This window comes from Mus caroli, chromosome 3 (assembly GCF_900094665.2).
Source record: "Mus caroli chromosome 3, CAROLI_EIJ_v1.1, whole genome shotgun sequence".
NCBI lineage: Eukaryota > Metazoa > Chordata > Mammalia > Rodentia > Muridae > Mus > Mus caroli.
Window position 1 is genome coordinate 39,551,991 of NC_034572.1, and position 16,603 is coordinate 39,568,593.

The window sequence follows — 16,603 nt, forward strand, 5'->3', positions numbered from 1 at the left end:
ATCCTTTAAAACAACAGCTTTTCATTATTGATTCTATAGTTGCTCATCAAATTCCCATTAGTTGCTTCAACATGACATATATTTACAAGTAATTTGCTTATTGTTTGTTTAAATATGCTTTAAAAGACAAAATATTTTATTTTAATCAAAGTATCATGTATAGTTTGAATTTTAAAATTCATAAATACATAACTTAAGAATTTTCCTCAAGATGAAGAGCCCCCCCCCCTATGTAATTAGTGCCCAAAAATCTCTTGGTATTATGTCCAGGTTCCAAAACAGGGAAGTATTCCAAGACCTCTCCAAGTCCCTACCACTACATGTTTAGAACTGTTTCAGTCTCAAATGAGTGATTATTCTATTTGTGTTCAAAAGCTTCTGTTATTGAAACAAATGAAATAAATGGATTATGAAATTCTTCTAAAATGTATTAGCAAGTCATTGTTCTGATAACATTAAAAAACTCATCAGTAAATCTTATTATCTATTAATGTATACAAAAAGTACAATTTAGTAAGGAGGTATTTTTGAGTATCTAGTATATTGCAGCTCTCTGAAGGTCTAGTATATCAGATGCTAGGCTCTTTGTATATTTTTATTGACCAAAAGATTATATACTGTTTATTTAGTAGATTTATAAGAAACAGAGAATTGAATATGTCAACAAACAGATTGTAATGAGTGTGAAGTAAAATCGAGATACGAGATCTTTGAGAACACATTAGAGAATTATCAAAGTTTTGACAAAATGTTAAAAAGGTTTATTTATGTGTATGGGTGCTATATTTGCATGCATGCTTGCATGAGAGGCCATCAGATCCCATTATAGCTGGTTGTGAGCTACTAGGAATTGAATTCAGGACCTCTGGAGGAGCAGCCAGAGCTCTTAGCTGATGAGCCATATCTCCAGCTCCTTTTCATATTGTTTCAAGGAACTTACAATTAAGGAATAAACATGATAAAAATCAGCACATCTGAAGAGGGCGGAAAAAAAATCAGGGAAAGGCAGATAGAGAAGGAAAGAGGAGAAATAACATTATAAATATTAACTATTTAAACGCACACTGCAGTGATCACTTCCTCTGTCTTCAAGAGGACAGAGAAGAAAGAAAGCTTTCAGACTCTTGAATGCTAAAGTAAAATTCTGTAGGCAAAACCCTGGCTGGAACACTGGTGTTTGCTCCTGAGGGAGGGAGAAGCAGCTCACAGGAAAAGCTTTACAAACTACAGACATATGCAGATGCCATCTGTGATTTGACAGAATCTCACTTTCCAGGCCCTTGATGCTGCTTTTTCCCACAAAATGTTATTCTCTAGCTGAGTCCAGCAAGTGAGCGAAAAGGTTCAGCTGCCCAGAGGAGAAGCTTTGATAAAACTGTATTTTATTTTTCTCATTTTCTGTGGTTGACTTCTTAGGTTTCTTTCTTTAGAATTTTAAAGAAGGAAAACAATTGAGTTTCTTGAGGCCTCTGTCTTCCTTACCTGATGATTTAGGATTGATAGTAAAACATATAGAAAAAAGCAGTAAAATTGTTATAATTTAATCAAAAGCTTTGGGGAGTTGCCTAGAATTCAAACAAGTATTCATGTATAAACTATTCTATGCATATATGGAATAAAAAGATTGGGTATGTTAACATGATGCTGCAGACCACTTAAGAGGTCACATCTTAGTAAAAATCTCTAACCACTGAGTAGACATTTAACATGTCTGATTTTCGGGCATTATTATCATTGAGTTAACTTATTATTGTTATTATTCTTAATTTTTTGAAACATGATTTCTCTGTGTAGTCCTGCTGTCTTGGAGCTCACTCTGTAGACCAGTCTGGCCTCCGAGTCAGAGTCCCACCTGCCTCTGCCTCCCAAGTGCTGGAACTAAAGGATTGCACCACTAATAACCGGCTTAATTTACTTTTTTCTTTTACACGAGAATTTTTCAAATTTCATGCGTTGTTATCCTCCACTGGATTAAATAAGAAGGAAGATCTCTCTTTGTAGTGTGTAACTAGACCACAATTAAATAAAATTACAGCACTTTTGGTAATTGTCATAATCAAGTCACACATATGATAAACGTTCACCTTTTCACCTTATCATGATCATGCTTTCCTTACTATGTTGACAGTGGGCAGACCATAATTGGCATATTTAATTTTTATATTTGGGGTTAGCACTTTAGAGAATAAATTAAATGGTTGCTTTAACCTCATGATACAGAAACTTAAATCAATCATGTGTCTTAGAAATATGAAGTGAAAGACAAAATCATCAAAGTGCTACAAGGAAGGCGTCAGTGGGCATCTATACAGGGTACAGGATCAAGCTAGTGAAATTCAGGCTACAATAAATAATGTTGCAATCAAGTTTATGAACATTTTTGTGTGTGACAATATATAATCATAATATAAATACTTAATTTCCAATCAACAGGAGGGATGTTTGGTAGTAGACAAGATGAAATAACCTTTGTTGATTAGTAGAGTGAACCCCAATTCTTAACAACTTGAATCAAACTAAGGAATTGGGTGATATATGCCTTTTCATCTAATAGAATGCTATGAATATATTTATAGAGTTATAACAACACTAACTGAATTTACAGCATTTTTCTAAAGTAAGTATTATCTTGCTGAATTTTTGTAGAAAATACCTGGCAATCAATAGTTTAATTTTCTTCTCTCATTATTAAAATTGTTAAAGGTTAGTAATCTGATCTTTGAATATTTCAATTATTTATTTTGTAATGATACAGTGATTTCATTTGTAGTGATTATATTTTGATAATGAGTGCTGAAGGTATCTAATATGGAAATTATACTCTCTTTAAATTAAAACTTAGATCATATTCCTCTAGCTTTAATTGTAAATCATTTTTTAACCTAACATGAAGATATTTCACTTATTTTCTAATTTTAAAGGACCATCAATGAGTGGTACCATTATTTATTTACTATTATTTATAATTTTATATTCGTTAGTAGTAAACCTCATAATAGTAAATTTATGGAAAAATTAGTCAAAAAGTCAAAGAGGGAGAAGGAGAAGAAGATAGAGAGGAGAGTAGATGGTACTGAGAGAGAGAGAGAGAGAGAGAGAGAGAGAGAGAGAGAGAGAGAGAGAGAGAAAGAGAGAGAGAGCGCACATCAGAGAGAGAGATAGAAAGACAGAAAGACAGAGAGACAGAGAGAGAGAGAGAGAGTGCTAACCAGTACTTTGAGCTACTCTGCAAATTACTGAGAACAGCACAACCCATTTTTTAAAGGTTAGATTTGAATGTTGCTATATTTTAGGGATTTTGTTCTTTATTTTACTTGGTGTAGAATCACATTATAACAGTCTCTCAAGCCTCGACTGGTGTATAAGGTATATAAGAAAAAGATACCTCAATAACTTACCGCAGTTATACAAGTAAATAAAAATAATCAATAACTTCATTGAAAATATTTCTAATGTACTAAGTAAGTAAATTGTAATTTTCTTGGGAAATCTCCAGAGGAAAATCAAAACGTATCAAAACTCTGACTGAAATCATAAGGGGACACAGGTGTGTTTACTGACTCATGATCCTGCATAGCAGATCTCATCCCCGTACAATGGTGATGAGTTGTCCTACCCAGCACATCACAATGATCAGATAGGGTCAGGTTCCTGTCCCTCATTTAGTCAATCTAAGCAGTGCAGAAGCAGAAGCACCGTGTGGTCCTCACATTTGTTCTTGATAGGCCTCATGAAAACACCCTGCCTTTGTATTAGAAATAAACCTTATAGCCAATTGTGCTTCAAGCTGTCTATCTGTATGCATAAAAAAAAAAACCCTGAAAAATAACATATAGTCTTGCCACTTGCTGAGTGGGTGTTGTGACCAGATTTCATTAATTTTATCACTTTTGATTTTATTCTAACTTGGAACACTGGATCCAAATGTGTAAGTTTTTCATAGTCTACTCACAGTATTCACTGTTATCTTATTTGTGCCTAGAGTGGTTTCTCGAGGGTGGTCTTGATGCATTCCCTCATGCCCATGATGACATAGTGAGATAAAGACCTCAGCTTTTGTGGACAGACAGGTTGAGGTTAACTCAGCCAGTAACTATATGATCTCCAAAATCTTAGTTTTCCTGTAACTCTTTCTTATCTGAAGCACAGATTCTCATGAGCTCATTGTGGAGATTAAATTATTTAGCATATTTAAAGCAGAGTGGTCTAAAGGAAGCACTCATTAAATACTGAAAGCCACCTACCATGTATATTCAGTTAAAACGGGAACAACGGCATCAGCCAAAGTATGGACAAAATTAAAATCCTGAGCTTAAATAGAACTAATTATGCCCTCTCTCTCTCAGAGAGAAAAATCAGACACCAAGTGTTCTTTTCACAATAAATCACTATTTTGGTCGGCAGTTAATGTGTTCTTTCACAGAGCACACGTGTTCAAAGTACAGTATTCCCATTCCCACACTTATCCATTAAGATATTAAAGATTCAAATGTCTAACATGCAGCACACATTAAGCTTCATTCATATCATGATGGTGCTAGTTACAGGCCGGAATTACAATTCTGAAATCTCACTGCCCTTTTATTTTACTCAACTTGTTTGTTTATAAAAAGGGAAGACACTTGAGTATGTAAAATAAACAGTGACACAGAATCATTCTGAATACAAGAATTTTGATTTAGTATATGACATAACATATTAGGTTTCATGATTATAGAAAAGAGATAAGTTACATTTCACAGCCAAAGTTAAAAGGAAATAAAAGAATTAGATCAATGTCTAATACCTCATCTATATGTTGGCAACTGTGCTTGATCATTAGTGAAAGTTGTGACTATTAGCAGGATATTGTTACCCCAAATATAATTGTGAGAAATTATATGGATGCTCGGTATCTTCACGGAGTGCAAATGGCTGTCCCTCATGGAAATTCACACACTTCTGTGAGGTGGAGGACAGGTGTTTGTGTCTACTTAGCCCAGGGTCCAAACACATGAAAGTCAAGGGATATTACCAGCCTGGTATCTGTACTTTATACTGTAGTCTTTCTAAGTCAGACAAATGATCAAATGGTGGGAGAAGCCCATTTGCAATACCCCCAAAGAGCTGTGCAGAATTTACCTTCTGTAACAGGCTTTCAATGGACTCTTTGTGAACATTCTCATTATTTTAGATTCTGTGTGTTTTCTCTCTTTACTTTTCTATATCTGCATTACAGATGTATATGAATTTATTTGACAAATAACTAAACTCCCCAAGAGAAATATGTTTATCTTTATGTCTGTCTATCTATCTATCTATCTATCTATCTATCTATCTATCTATCTATCTATCTATCTATCTATCTATCTATTTATATCTTTCTACATGAATATCATTTTTTCCTGAGTAACCAAAGACCTAAATACTAAGGTCCATTGCCCAATCTCTACTCAAGAATCATAGAATTCTTACACCTACTTCACATTCATACCTCATGTTGATAAATAAATTATATTTTTATAATAACTTTCAGCATTTAATAGTGCTTTTTCCAATGATAGGAATATAAAATGCTAAGACATATTTACATTTTTGCATTTAATTAGCTTATGAATTTTATTGCTGTAGTGTATGGATTTAAGTGTGTTTTTCTCACCACATTTTTTTCCAATCCATGTAATTTTAATTTCCACATGATATAAAAGAAGAAAAGATGGATACTTTATTAGAATGATCTTTGGGACTGATTCCTTATAAAGCAGTCAATGAAGGTGATATATACTCCAGTTACTGTATATTATCCATGTGAGTTTCCTGATGGAGACCAAGGACATTCTAGGTGTTGAGAACTATGTGAGTGAAAGTAAAAATTTGACGAGCAAGTATCATATATTTTGAAGTGAATGTCATAGAATGCTTAATCTATAAATTAAATCTCAAGGCTTAGTACAACTTTGTTTTGTCTAAGTTACAGAAGGCTATGTTTTAGGTCAACTAAAGGTGTTTTAAATAGTACTAGCAGAAAGAGATAACTTCTAAGAGCTTATTATGATTCTAGTACATTTTTAAATATACTTATCAAACTTGAATACAACTAAATCTCATTATCAGATGCAGACATTCTTACTGTCACCACATTAGAAATTATTAAATAAGAATCATCTTCTGTAGTAGCTTAACAGTTGCTTCCTCAAGCTGAAGGAGAACCTCACTTTAGATCTGTGATCATTCAACTTCACTCTGAATATCTGCAATTCACATTGGAATCCTAGGCACAATTCAGGAGGCTGATGCAGGCACTGTGCATTGTTTTACTGCTGCGTGTTTGACTGGTGCTGCTGTGTGTTGTGGCTCTTAAAGATTGCACAACAATGGTTCCAGTGGAGAATGAATACGAAGAACAGGCTTAGTGCAATGTTAGCCAGACAACATAGGAGAGAATGGATAAATGCAGCAACTGTAGAAAGTAGTTACCAACGTGATTTCTCTGGTCCTGGGGCTGGATGTCTGAGAGGTTTGCATCATGATAATCAATAATAAACAATGTACTGATGAGGTCAGTTTTGATGAGAAAACTGACAACAGAGGTGTTGGTTGTGGGACAATGACAGAATGTTTGACTAGCATGAATAAAGCATGGATTTAAGCCCCAGCACCCTCAAGGAAGGAGGAAGATAAGGGAAAACTAAGGGGCATAAGAAGAAAGAAAGCAAGGGAGGGAGGGAAGAGGGAAGGAAGAAGAAGGAAAGGAGCAAAGTGGGAAGTTTGAAGAACGGAAGCTTTTATTGCTTTAGGGGTACCATAGGAAAAGATTATTATTGAAAGGGTCAAGTTAAGTCTGAGGGAGTTGTTGTTGCTGTTGTGTGTATATTAATGTTAGCGTGCATATATATATATATATATATATACACATATATATATAAATTAAGAGTTAAGAATATGGAAAAATATGCACGGCCAGTTTGTGAAACTACTAGTAGACTATGCTATGTGGTTATTGTCACCTCAGAGATGTTTTTTCAAAGGTTACCGACTTAATCTCCTAGCACAGTTGGATGAAATGCTATGGTCACAATAGTCCTTTTAACTTCAATAAATGTCATGAATCACAGACTAACTTCTCAGAGCAAGACTTAAACATGTCTCTCTGTAAAAGAATAAGCCTAGAAGCAATATTTCGTGAGAAAAAAAAAGACTCAGTCTCAGTTATAGAGCGAATTTAATATTAGTCTGTGATTATTATCTGCCTTATTTTTTCTAAGTTAAAATTTATAGGGAAAACATACTGGGTTGTCTTCCGTGAATTCCTAGCTTCATCACAGCCGACATTACCTCAGGCTTGTGATACTGAGATAGCAGGACGGAATTTCTTCCTGAGAATCACACCTCACTCCCCCACTCCTTCCACAATTATCCTCAGAGGTGAGCTGGCTGCATGAGAGCTGGGCAGCCATTTTCCCTGCAGAATGCTTTACTGCTTTGTGAAAAATCAGAGTAATGGAAGGCATGCTCATTCCAAATAAGTCAAGTAGAATCCTCGGGTTCTCTGTTGCATTCTGAGACAATGGCAGACTCCTTCAAACCCAGAATTCTCTGCCTAGCTCACTGGAATCAAGAAGCAGCTCTCTAATTTTCCCTCTATTTCAAGTGTTATTCTAATATGTTCTAGTCTAATGTACTTATTAAACACTTATAGGGGATGCTATGTTAATGATGCCAATCGCATCATATTTCACCAGCTTTTAGTCCTTTTATAGTTCAGGTATGACTCACTTTGCTTTGCATCCTTTAATGATCCTCGCCCTCTTGATCCACCATTTGTCTCAAGATCTTGGATGTTCAATCATTCTGTCTACTTCCAGATGATTGTTTTTATGTGTGCATTCTTCCTGTTCCACAATGGCAGGGCTGCTTCCTGCCTGTGAAGCAACACACAACTCACATTTCCTGTGAACGTTCCAGACAGACATACATAATTTTCCCTTAATGCCTTGTAGATTCTTATGCAGATTTTAAAAAAATCTGTAAAATCATTTTGCCCTTTTTTTGGTACATGTTTTAGAATATAATCCTTGGGCCTATGTCCAGCATTACATTATAAGCTACCAGACACCCACAAGGTTTGTAAAATTAATCTGTTATTCACCCTGCATCCTGGAAGGAAGAGATTTCACTCTTTGAAGTTGTTCTGCCCATCTTCTCTGACATCACTGAATAAAGTAATCATAGTAGAATCTCCATGTTAAAAAGCAAACAATTGAAAACAACAAAATACAGCACAATTTCTGCTTCTGAATATTTCTGCTTTTATTTTGGTGTTCAAAATATCTGTAATTTCATATTTACTCTTGGCCTCGTGGTACTTGTTTTAATTCATTTCTTCTGAGACAGTATGTTGCCTCCTTAAATCTCATACTTTCCCAATGGCCAAGTGCTAATTTCACAAATCTACTTTCTTTCCACTGTCACCAACATATCCTTTTCATATTCACCATTAAGACATATGAACTAAATGTACATGTGAACAAAATGGGGGGGGGGACTGGGAACTAGGATTAAAGTTAGAAAGGTTGTTGATGATGACTGGAAAACTGATTGAAGTAATTAACTTGATTTTCTTTGGGGGTCTTAGATCTTAGATTTTAATATAAGCATCTTTAAGAGTCTAGAGCTGTGTGTGTGTGTGTGTGTGTGTGTGTGTGTGTGAGCTTTATGATCCTGTAGATGTGAGGGTATGTGGGTTCAAGTTATGCTGATACCAGGCGTCTTCCTCTATTGTTCTACACTGCATTATTATTATTGTTATTGTTGTTATTGAGAGAAAAGTCTCACAATGAACCTGGAGTTCTGTTTGGCTAGGTTGGTGGGCAATGAGTTTCAGATCTGCCTGTCTCTGCTCACAAGGTTACAGATGTATATTACTATGTTCTGCTTTTGGAATCAAATTGGGGTTTTATTGCTAGAGTCTCAAACATTTTTGCTGACTCATCCATCTCTCTCCCCTTCTGTGAAGAATGCTTAACACAACTTTTTTTGTTTAAGTTTTTAGATTTTTCTTTCTTTATGCAAAATAGCAATGAATGAATATTCTTTGTCGGTTCCTAATATTGTACAGTAATTAGCAAGTACACAATTTTATGGAATACTGTTGATTTCTACACTTGCTAATTTTGATAAAAATAAAGGTATTTTATATGAGAACATACAGTATCAATACATTTAGCAAGAATCTCTTTCTGGGACCAAGAATGGTTAATCATTGAAATTCTGAACATTTTTTTGAATTTGTTTTGTCTTTCATTGATTCTAGGTGCATAATACAACTTTTTAATTTCCCACAAATCTGATATTTATAATAACTAAAATAAACCTGAAGTGAATACACACTTTAATGTCATAGAAGAAAACTGAAGACTTAGGGTCTAAACTTGGTATCAAATTACATTATAACTAAAATTAACTCTAGTTTTTAATAAGCATGCTAGAACATTACTTCAGTAATTAGGATTTTAAACCTTTCAAAGATGTTTGATTCCCAGAATACCAGTTTTCAAATCTCTTATTATTTGATGAGAGATTATATTGAAAGGACATAAGGTATAAGGCTTGGTGAATATATGATATAACTGAAACTAATGTTTATATTTTGAATTACATTTCAGAAAGGGTAAGTGAAAACTATGCTTCTTATGCAAAGAAGAGAACATTTGCTAACTATGTATGCTATATCTCATATGACCACACATCATTCAAAAACTGAGATGAAAGTTTTAACATTATTAATATATAAGCATAATTTTATGGCTGCATATATATTTATTAGTGATAATCATGAGCCATTGACTATAAATTTAAATTTTGAATGATTGAATTTTGTATCTTTTCTATTTTTGTTACATAGTATCTCAATATTGATTTGTGTAGACATGTAGAAAACTTCTCAAATAAACCAGCATTACAAAGTATGTTTCTAGCTTTTATGGTTACTAATGACATCTAGGCTATAATCAAGCAGATGCCTTGAAGTAAAAATTGTGAGACTGACTAACAGATAAATATATCACACCACAATATTGTACAGAATATGTATATATTAACAAATTATTTTTTGTCCAATTTGAGATGTAGTTCTTACTGGGAACTCTCTACTTTATCTACCAGTGCTAATGATGAATATTAAATCCCGCAGTGTTGGGGTTCCTAACCTGTTTTATGTAGCAATATTACTATTACATTCTTCTGTGCTTAGTCTCCAGGGTTTCCGTATTCTCAATTCTGCTCTGAGCCTGCCCAGATGTTATTAGCTTGCTACATACGAAATAGAGAGCTAATCAAACATTAGAGGGACCAAAGTCATCAAGTACATTAAGTACCATTGATAAGCACACAGATACTAAGTCGTGTGTGTTGACTGGCTTTTTAAATTCCTGCTCGGTTACACTGCATTTAGATTTGTATTTACTAATCCAATTATTTTCGTGGCTTGATGTTTCCAGATTGTGCTTCAATGGTTGTCAAGACTTACCCCTGCTTAAGAAAGGAATTCATTGGTAATAAGCAGATACATGAGTAAATTAAGCCACCCAATTAAAATGTTAAATACTCATTTATTTTGGTATTGTATGATAATAAGTTTATGCTTGCTTTTCATATAAACAAGCAATCACATGGGTCTTGAAGAATTGACATGAATGGCATGTAAAAATGATGTTTGACACACAAAGCTCTGTGTATCCGTAGTGTCCTTGTGTACAAAGTGATGACCAAACTTACTCTGAAATTGTTCATGCTTCCTGCTGTGAATAAGAATGATAATTTAAACCTTACCAATAGGTAACTAATCTTTGATGCTTTGAAGAAACCTCTTGAAGCTTAAGTGTTAAAAGGGAGCAAATATTATCAGGCTCATTTTAAACAACCACTTATTTTTGAAGAAATATGAGGTTATTCTTTTTTAAAATTTTAGTTGTAGTAAAAGCATTAGTCAGTCTGAATGAACTAATACCTTGAGCTTATTGGCAGGAAGGTGTACTGGGTAAATTGTCTTCAGGAGTTGCAAAGGTTTCTGTTTAAGTGTAAATTGTGTTTTTAAATGGCTCTGAACAAAACATTCCACATGTGAGCATATTATGATATGTTAAAAAGCCCATGTTGATTGTCACTGAGAGAAATATACACTTCTGTTTTGTAAAATATATACTGAGTTAGGGTCAGAATGATCGAATCTCTAAATTTAACTTTAAAAGAATTTATTTATTTATTTATTTATTTATTTATTTATTTATTTCATGTATGTCAGTACACTGTCACTGTTTTCAGACACATCAGAAGAGGGCATCGGATTCCCATTACAGATGGTTGTGAGCCACCATGTGGTTGCTTGGAATTGAACCCAGGATCTCTGGAAGAGCAGTCAGTACTCTTAACCACTGAACCATCTCTCCAGACACTCAAAATTTAACTTAAACTAATGGAACAAATTTTTGGCTTTGTTTATTTCTCAGAAATCCTGCTACAATATCCATCAAGTACAGAGAAGTACCATAGTCCAATATGCCTTTTGCAAAATCTAGTTTGAAATGCATATTTTTCATACATGCCGAGTTGTTTATTCTTCTTATGAATATTTTATTTTAGTGTAATACTTTACTTCAAAACATACATTTTCATAGTATTTCTAGATGGGATGCTCATAAATGAGTGTTGTGTGTTGTTAGGAACCTTGTTCAAGTAAAACTGAAGGTATCATCAAAATATGTTAATTAAGGCACTATCACTAGTTTTGCCATAACACATTGCCAATGTGTTATGTTAATATTAGAGGTAGATTACATGGTTGCAGTAAATCACACAGATGATATTTGCACATGAAATAAGTATACACTTGGCATTCCCTGTCCATGTGTCCTCCTCCTGATGGGGTACTCTGGTATGAAGGGATCTGTCCTATGGCGGAGTTCTCGGTTCTTCATGTAAAATTGTGTGACTGTAATGATTGGTGATGAGACTACACTGATGGATAATGAAACACCTGTTCTTAAAGGTGTTATCTTTTCATAGTGATAGCATATAAAATACACACTAAGCAAACTGAATTGTGAAATCTCCAGGCAATAAATTCAAGAGTTCTTATAGGCTGTAATTTTACTTGAATTTGAAGCTATCCTATTGATTATAAAATAAATTCCTTCACTGATCACACTTTGCTATGTGAGAAAATTGGGCCCAGGTTCCCCTTTAATCTCTGTCTTTAAATTATATATGGTACTTATGATGGCAGACCTGGGAGCACCTTGGTATTAATGGCTGGTTCTAGGCAGAGTTCAAAAGAGAAAGAGAAGCTACTATGAATTTTCTTGGCTTAGAAATGATTCTTTATACACTTTCATTAATGTACATTTCTGCTTCATGAAACTATATTTTACAGTTTTCTTATCTCTTAAAATATCCATGGACTTATATTTTGGTTTAATAAGTATTAAATGTAAAGGATGCATTGAACATTATGCACATCAAAATAGTCAACTAAAGATATACATTTTTCTTACATTAATAGCCTAGATGAATGCCTCAGAATTCATTTCAAAGATTTTTCTTTCCAAAAAATGGAGATTTTACATATATTTGGTAGCAATGTTGTCTTCAACCACATTCCTGTTTCCCATCTACTACATGATCATTTATTGCTGTAATGTTATAATAGGTTATAAAGGTTATAGACTTGATAAAAGGATAAAACATACCTGGAAAGGAGATCAAGTTGACATTGCAATTTAAATGTAAACTCAACTTTATACTGCATCAAAGTGTTGTCACTAGTCACAAAAATAATACACTATATTAAGAAAAGGCTTGGTTTTTAACAATAGACCTTAAGCTCATGTAGTTGTTTCACACACACATGCACACACACACAGCCACATGACTACAAATCAATTTGCATTCTTCTATAAGGTGATAGAGGGCAATGCACAATATGTAAAATATGAATGTGTGCAGATGGGAAGATACAAGAGAAGTGAAGTAGTTACCATCTATTAGCATTTGAACCCTACTGGTCTTCATTTTCTAACAAAGGGTTAAACACATGGTTAAAAGGTCCTTAGAAAAATTATAAAAGAGATTCCTCATAAGTAGTTCAAAAATAAGGCAAGAAAGTTAAAGGAACTGATTATTCAACTGGACAAATCTCTAATGGAAACTTACCTTTAAACTGTCTTTAAGTTTATGATAATCTTTTACAGAGAGAACAGAGGGCAGGTGTATGAGACTCCCACAGGGGGTAATGAGCTCAGAATCTCACAGGCTAGATTTGCTTTATGTATGGAGAGTGTCCTGACTGTGAGGCTCATTAAACATTTCAATGAGCTCTGAGTAGGTGACTGATCTCAGCCCCTAGAAAATTTTCACTGCAGCAGGGTCTCAGTCATTGGAGATATTTGAAGGTTACTTTTTTTCTTCCCTGCAGAAACAGATTAGGCTGCTTAACAAGTATAATTTACTTTTCTAGGGTTCTTTGTTTTATAGTAGAATAAGGCATATGATATATTTGTGTCTCTAGTAATACAAGTGTTGAAATATGACTAGTTGGCATATCAATTATCATTTCAATGTAGGTCATACCTAGTTATGTTAGGCAACTAACTGTATGGCACAAGTACTCTGTTATAGTAATTTTACAATTATATAAAAGCATGCATGTGACAGTCATTCTTCTTCAGCCATTACTTAATCAGTTTAATAAACATGCTAATTAATCTAAATGTTTAAATTTTCCCCATAATCTAAAATTTTGCTTTGCAAACTATGAAAGGCAATAGGATTACAGAGCATAAAAAAATAGACAGTTACACAGTTCATTAAAAGCTACTTGATAAGCTCTAACAGTAGATATTTGAATATTTCTTCTTCTCCCGACTACTTTTTCATCTCTACTTCAGATGTCAAGATAAGTGTGAAAAATGAAATGTTTCTGTGACTCACCAAGAAAAATAAAAATGCATTTAAAAAATAGAGTGTGAAAAAAGCACAAACAGTTCCTTAATTCTTTTGATCACAGCGAAGAGAAAGCCTTTATCCAATGTCAGGCAACTGATTCACTGCACATACTGATGTACAGCTTTTAAAAATACATTTGAGAAATGAAAACCTAAAAGAGAAGTTCTCCAAGGAGGCTTTGATCATGCTGTGTATATACAGAAGGACGTCAGGGAACTAAGAACGTCAGCATGTGTGCTGAATTCTTCCCACCCTGAAATAATACCCAGAAAAGAGTTATAATATTTTTGACACTGGTAGGGCCACTGTCACAAGCTTTGACTATGGACTGCTACTGCTTTCCTTAAAATACTGTCTGCATAACAGTATTGTCTTAATCAATACACATTGCCCTTAATTTATGATTATCCAAGGTTAAACTCAGCTCTTAAAAATGTGGAAAATAAAGTGGTGTGGCTACATCTTTGGGAACATTGAATTTTTTCCATGTCCTCTTTACTCTTATTGGTCCTTAAAGATTTGTATGTTTCAATCAATGAGTAGGCAAGAGGGGCTAAAATTAATTTTTTTAAAAAGGAAATACCCAGACAACAGTTGAAGCAGAGGGATGATTTCAATAAAAGGAATGTTTGGTGAGACTGAAAGAAGCCATTAAAACATATCTCTTGAACTTAATTTTCTATTTGTAGTTTTTTTTTAACTTATGGCTGCTATTCCCATAATGCTGAACTATATGAATAGTATATATATTTTGTAGTTTGAACAAAATCTATCTCTTCCAGTGACTTTCTCACCAGTAGTATTTTAACCTAATAATAAACAGTTGCCCATCAACTAACTTCTGTACTAACTCAATAAGCATTTTTTCCTTACAATGAATTAGGCTGTATGTTGAGAATAATAGTAGCATCGAGTTACTGGGATCCTTTTGTCTTTAAACTCCTGGACTAAAATGTCTGGAAGGAAGGAAGGAAGGAAGGAAGGAAGGAAGGAAGGAAGGAAGGAAGGAAGGAAGGAAGGAAGGAGGGAGGGAGGGAAGAAAGGAAAGGAGACAACTGAAGTGGAAATCATCTTATTTTGAAAACTTAATAACATTCTTCAAGTTAGAATATGTTTCTGGGACAGGTAGGAAGGTAAATGATCTTGCCAGCATTCTTGGTAATTCTCTGCATCACACATTATTATGTCCAGTTCATACAAACAGTGATTCTGGTCACTGTAATGATCTGCTCAATTCATTTGGTAAATTGAATTTCTCTGGCTGTACACAACTAACCTGCTAATTATTTTTTTTTTATTTCTGACTTTTACAAAAAAACCCATACCTTAACTACTTAAGTTACCATGTACCTATACCACAGAACAGGAATTTAAAGCCAAGAATAACAAAAATGAGATTTAAATCTATTAAAAGAGCTATTTATATTTGCTTGGAGAAAACTGTGACATTATGACTACACACAACAGTAGCCACTTTCTGGTCCAGTGTTACATGTACTGCATTGTATCATGAGATTCAGGGAACCACTGTATTAAAACAAACAAACAAACAAACAAACAAACAAGCAAACAAACAAACAAAAAACTAAATCACTTTTGGTAACTTCCATAATTGTTACTATGCAGTACATACGTATCCTCACATTGGATCTAATTTCTGTTCACAGGACTGTCTGATATTTACAGTTCCAGCGGGCATGTGTGCAGACTGTGAAAACGTGCAGCCTGCTTCACTGATCAGAAACTGAGTTTTTGAGGAAGAATATATATGAGTATCAGGGTAAAGGAACTGAAAAGATAGACCATTTACTTGAAAGTAGTAGAAATACCAGCATCAAACATCAACAATAAACCCAGCAACATATTAACTTTTGTTTAAAAAAAAAAAAAAAAAGTCTCACTGGACTAAAGTTATCCCATTATATTACATACTGAAATCTTTAGTTTCTATTGAAATATATGTATTCTTGATTTGATTTTTAATTGAATTATATAATATTTGGTATATCTTTATATCTAAGATTTTTTTTCAGATTATATGCTGAGTTAAGCGATATAATTCCTGTTCTGTTTTTTTTTAAGGTAAAATATTCTTAAAACTATGTAAAGGTTAAAAAAATATCTTTAACACTACTACTAAGTAACCTATATAATGAAATTCAGGTGCTGTTTTTTTATATACATATTTTATAGGACTGGAAACATGACATAATATATTTTCCCTTATTTTGCTTTTAGACTTCTTCTGAGAAAAGCTGATTTCTTATTACATATAAAGATGCTTAAAATGACATCCCATGAAAATATTTTAGATAATTCTATCAATACATCTATTATATAATGTTAAAAATGAGATAAATAAAACTACAGAATTTGAGTCATCTTTGAATTTTTGAAAACCATCAATATTTTTCTAGTTTGAGATTAAACCATGCATAATTTTAAAGTTTATCAAAGTAAATTTAGATATAAAATGATTTATAGTTTTTTAAAAAATACTTGTTCTAGCGGTATAATGTTTATATATTTATTTTTTTCTAAACTTTGATTATATAGTCACAAACAGTGAAGCAGGAATTATTCTATAGATAATTTAAAAATTAAGTTTTGTATAAATTTGTCA

The 16,603-nt window shown here is 33.5% G+C and overlaps 1 protein-coding gene across 2 annotated transcripts in view; it reads left to right on the plus strand.

Annotated features, from left to right (window-relative positions):
- Nucleotides 1-16,603, plus strand: part of Pcdh10 (protocadherin 10) — a 57,178-nt gene that overhangs the window by 24,114 nt on the left and 16,461 nt on the right. The gene's annotated exons all lie outside the window — the stretch shown is intronic.